Genomic DNA, 5,418 nt, shown 5'->3' on the forward strand with positions numbered 1-5,418 from the left:
GCCCAACGGATTAACAGGCTGAAAACGGGCCGATTGTAACCACGGGCTGAATTTGGCCCACAAGCAGAAAAGGCCAATAACAGGCCGTAAGTAACTGAATGCTGGAAATGAGCCCAAGAATAAATGGGCCCTGAGAAGGCCGAAAGATAACACGGGTTGGAAATGGCCCAATGGAATAATGGGCCGTTAATGGGTATAAAGGGGTACACTGTTCATTGTGGGCAAGATTCACCACGGTCGTTAATGGGCCAAGAGTTACAAATGGCCTCGTATGGGCCGAAAGACATCATGGGCCATACATGGGCCGGAAGTTACAATGGGCTGGAATCATATTGGATGGCCCAGATGAAGCTACTGGGCTTAATTCTGTGTAACGCCCACGATGCGACTATATCTCCCACGTGTCGAAGCACGACTTAGAGGCATAACCGCATTGTAAGCACTGTCGCAAGAGGGGTAATCTTTACACATCCCATGTACTGAATAAGGAAAGAGATACATAGATGGCTTACAATCGCCACTTCACACAATACATGAATAAAGCATTACAACATCCAGATACAATCAAGGTCCGACTATGGAACCAAAATAAAAGAGGACCACCCCTAATGCTACAGATCCCCGATCATCCCAACTGGGCTCCACTACTGATCCACTGGAAACAGAACAACAGAACAGACAAGGTCTTCATCGAGCTCCTCCTTGAGCTTGGTTGCGTCACCTGCACGATATCATCGGCACCTGCAAGCTAGTTTTTGGAAGTATCTGTGAGTCACGGGGACTCAGCAATCTCACACCCTCACGATCAAGACTATTTAAGCTTATAGGTAGGTAAAAGGTATGAGGTGGAGCTATGGCAAGCACTAGCATATATGGTGGCTAACATACGCAGAGGAGAGCGAGAAGAGAAGGCAAAGCATGATCGAGAAACTATGATAAAGAAGTGATCCTAGAACAACCTATGTTCAAGCATAACTCCAACACCGTGTTCACTTCCCGAACTCCGCCAGAAAGAGACCATCACGGCTACACACGCTGTTGATTCATTTTAATAAAGTTAAGTGTCAAGTTCTCTACAACCGGACATTAACAATTCCCATCTGCCCATAACCGCGAGCACGGCTTTCGAAAGTTCATAACCCTGCAGGGGTGTCCCAACTTAGCCCATCACAAGCTCTCACGGCCAACGAAGGATATTCCTTCTCCCAAGACAACCCGATCAGACTCGGAATCCCGGTTACAAGACATCTTGACAATGTAAAACTAAACCAGCAAAGCCGCCCGATGCACCGACATTCTGAAAGTAGCTGCACATATCTCATTCTCAGGGCAACACCGGATGAGCAATCCGTACAACTAAAACCAGCCCTCAAGTTTCCCCGAGGTGGCGCCGCAAGGGGCTCTAGTTCGGACCAACTCTTAGACAAGCACTGGCCCAGGGGGGTTAAATAAAGATGACCCTTGAGTCTGCAGAACCCAAGGGAAGGTGGTAGGTTGTTAGTGCAAATGGTAAAACCAAGGTTGGGCCTTGCTGGAGCAGTTTTATTCAAAGCAAACTGTCAAGGGGTTCCCATTATAACCCAACCGTGTAAGGAACACAAAATCAAGGAACATAACACCAGTATGACGGAAACTAGGGCGGCAAGAGTGGAACAAAACACCAGGCATAAGGCCGAGCCTTCCACCCTTTACCAAGTATATAGATGCATTAATTACATAAGAGATATTGTGATATCCCAACAAATATCCATGTTCCAACAAGGAACAAACTCCAAACTTCACCTACAACTAGCAACGCTATAAGAGGGGCTGAGCAAAGCGGTAACATAGCCAAACAACGGTTTGCTAGGACAAGGTGGGTTAGAGGCTTTGCTTAGCAAAATGGGAGGCATGATATAGTAAGTGGTAGGTATCGCAGCATAGGCATAGCAAAAGAGCGAGCATCTAGCAAGCAAAGATAGAAGTGATTTCGAGGGTATGGTCATCTTACCTGCAAAGTTCTCCGAGAAGACGAAAGCTTGATCCTCGTAAACGTACTCAACGGGCTCCTCGATCACGTACTCGTCTCCCGGCTCTACCCAAAGCAAGAACAACAAGCAAAGGGAGACACAATCAACCACGTGCAATGCACAAACAACATGATGCAAAACATGGCATGATATGCGGGATGCGATATGCGATGCATATGCATGATTTGGAAAGGAATGATTGAACCTGGCCTCAACATGGAAATCCAAGAGTGCCACTAGAAAGATGAGTTGATTTTGGTCGAAATCGATATAAAGATCACCGGAATCAGATGCACGGTTTGGAAATGACAAGCAAAACAAATATGGCACCGGTCTGCGATTAACAGCACGAGGTCATCTAAATGCATCAAGAACAACAAGCTACAGCACTCCAACATAGCAACAAAATACATGGCAGGGATCCACTCAAGATGCTTGACAAAAGATGAACGCTGAGCTACGGCTAATTCACTCAATAGCAGGTTCAAACAAGCATGGCGAAAGTGCAAAAGATATCAGGTTACAGACTTAGTGAAAATAACATCAAGTCAGGAATTTAACATCAGGAAGCAATGTTTAGAGCATGATAACAACATGCTACAGGAACATATCATGGCAAAGCAATACATGGCATGAAACTACTCAAAGCATACAACAAAAGTCCCTTACTGACCATAAGCCAAAAGGGGTCAGAAAATACAATGGCAGCCATGTGAACATAGCAATTATCGCTAACACATTCAGACTTAGCAGAAAACTGGAACATGGCAAAACAAATATCAAGTAGGCATGTTTACGAGCTCGATGCACTCACCACAAGGAATTGCATGACCAACTAAGCATACACACAACTAGTAGACATGGCATAGAAGCTAAACATGGCAAGAACAACAACATAGCATGCATGGATAAACTACAACAACCTCGGCAAAAATGCTTAACACGTAAATATTCTGCCAGGAACATTTTATAGCAAAAGTAGAGCTCGATTGAGTCATACTGGGGTGCTCCATAATTGCAAACAAAGAAATGGATGGATAGAGCACAACAATATCTACAAAACATCCTTACTAAGCATGCTCAAAAGAGGCATGGATCACTCTGTAGCAACAAGAATACATGGCATAAAAATATTAATAGGACAAAGACTTAGAAGATTTCTAAGTCCCTGAAATCAACAACATTACTAGAGCTACTTTGCATGCTTGTGCTAGTCACCACAGAGATCACAAAAATACATGGCATACACCCCTGTAAAGATGGTATGGCATACTTCAAAACACATGTAGGGCTCAAGTTCATAGGAGGCACACAACAATCATGGCAAAAATGACAAATGACCAATTACTGATATGAATCTGAAACTAACAGAAACTAGCGCTCTTGCAATAGCATTTAGGGAAACAAGATGAACTCAAATGAACATGGTGCAATGGAATTAAATGAGATACTCGTCGAGACGAACAATTTGATATGTTACACGCCCGAAACAGAGCCACAGATGCAAAGTTATGATGCGATGAACAGGGACATATAATATGTATACCTGGGGACTTAGTCGAAATATACCCTCGCGAAAAGTCAACCCGGGACGGGACGGAGCGGGACGACGAGATCCGGGACGCGGGACACCGTTTGGTTTGGTGAGGTGGTGGATCTCGTCCATCTTCTCTGGATCTGACCGGAGAGGAGCTCCGACGAGTCCGACGAACGGCGACGCGGAGGCGTGGGGATGGCGGAGGAAGCAACGGCACGGGGCGGATCCGGCCGCGGGAAGCTCTCCGGTGGACTGGTGGTGGTGTGGCTGGCCGGGCCGAGCGGAGAGGAGGAGTCCGGCCAACCCGAGGCGTGGCTGCGGTGGTCCAGCAAGAGGGGCGGCGACGCGCGAGGGGGCGAAGTGGCGCTGGGCGGCGGAATTCTCGGGTGACGCGGTGGCGGTCACCAGCGTCGACCGGGCGACGAGGTAGCGGTAGCCGGCGTCGGGGTCGGTGAAGGCGGCAGCGGTGAGGCACGCTGCAGGCGGCGGGGATGGACGGTGCGCGGGGCGCGGCTCGGGCCCAGCGCGAGCGCGGGCGGGCCGGCCGTGGGCCTCGTGGGCCGCGGCGGCGGTGGAACGGCGACGCGACAGGTGGCGGTCCCTGAGTGGCGCGGGAGGAGGCGGACGTGTCCGGCCACCGGGCGGACATGTCCGGCGGCGCGAGGAAGATGTATCTAGGGTTTCGTCCGCAAAAATGGACGGGGAGGGCATATATATAGGTAGAGGGAGCTAGGAAGCTCCAAATGAGGTGCGGTTTTCGGCCACGTGATCGTGATTGAAAGACCAAGATGATGGAGGAGGTTTCGGTGGGTTTTGGGCCACTTTGGATGGGTGTTGGGGTGCAACACACACGAGGCCTTTACGGTTCCTCGGTTAACCGTTGGAGTTTCAAACGAAGTCCAAATGGCACGAAACTTGACAGGCGGTCTACTGGTAGTAAACCAAGTCCGCATGGCAAGTGTCGGTCCAATCCGAAAACGTTTACCACCCGCACACGAAAATAGGTAAAAGGGGACACCGGATGACATAGGAGCGCCGGATTGCAAAACGGACAACGGGGAAAATGCTCGGATGCATGAGACGAACATGTATGCAAATGTGATGCACATGATGACATGATATGAAATGCATGACACGCAAGCAAATGACAAGGCAACAACAGCGAATAACTGGAAGACACCTGGCACATCGGTCTCGGGGCGTTACATTCTGATAGGCCATAACGGGCCGTGAGTTAGCGGGCCGTAAATGGGCTATATACGAATAGGTCGTTAACAGGCTTTCCGTGGGCTGGTGTGACGCCCCCGATTTAATCGTACACTAATCATACACGCAAACATGTACGATCAAGATCAGGGACTCACGGGAAGATATCACAACACAACTCTACAAATAAAATAAGTCATACAAGCATCATATTACAAGCCAGGGGCCTCGAGGGCTCGAATACAAGAGCTCGATCATAGACGAGTCAGCGGAAGCAACAATATCTGAGTACAGACATAAGTTAAACAAGTTTGCCTTAAGAAAGCTAGCACAAACTGGGATACAGATCGAAAGAGGCGCAGGCCTCCTGCCTGGGATCCTCCTAACTACTCCTGGTCGTCGTCAGTGGGCAGCACGTAGTAGTAGGCACCTCCAGTGTAGTAGGAGTCGTCGTCGAAGGTGGCGTCTGGCTCCTGGGCTCCAACATCTGGTTGCGACAACCAGGTAGAAGGGATAGGGGGGAAAGAGGGAGAAAGCAACCGTGAGTACTCATCCAAAGTACTCGCAAGTAAGGAGCTACACTACATATGCATGGGTATCAAATGGAATAAGGGTATCATATGTGGACTGAACTGCAGAATGCCAGAATAAGAGGGGGATAACTAA

The sequence above is a fragment of the Triticum urartu genome, chromosome 5A, assembly GCF_056163025.1.
Source record: "Triticum urartu cultivar PI428250 chromosome 5A, HENAU_Tu73, whole genome shotgun sequence".
NCBI classification, from domain to species: Eukaryota; Viridiplantae; Streptophyta; class Magnoliopsida; order Poales; family Poaceae; genus Triticum; species Triticum urartu.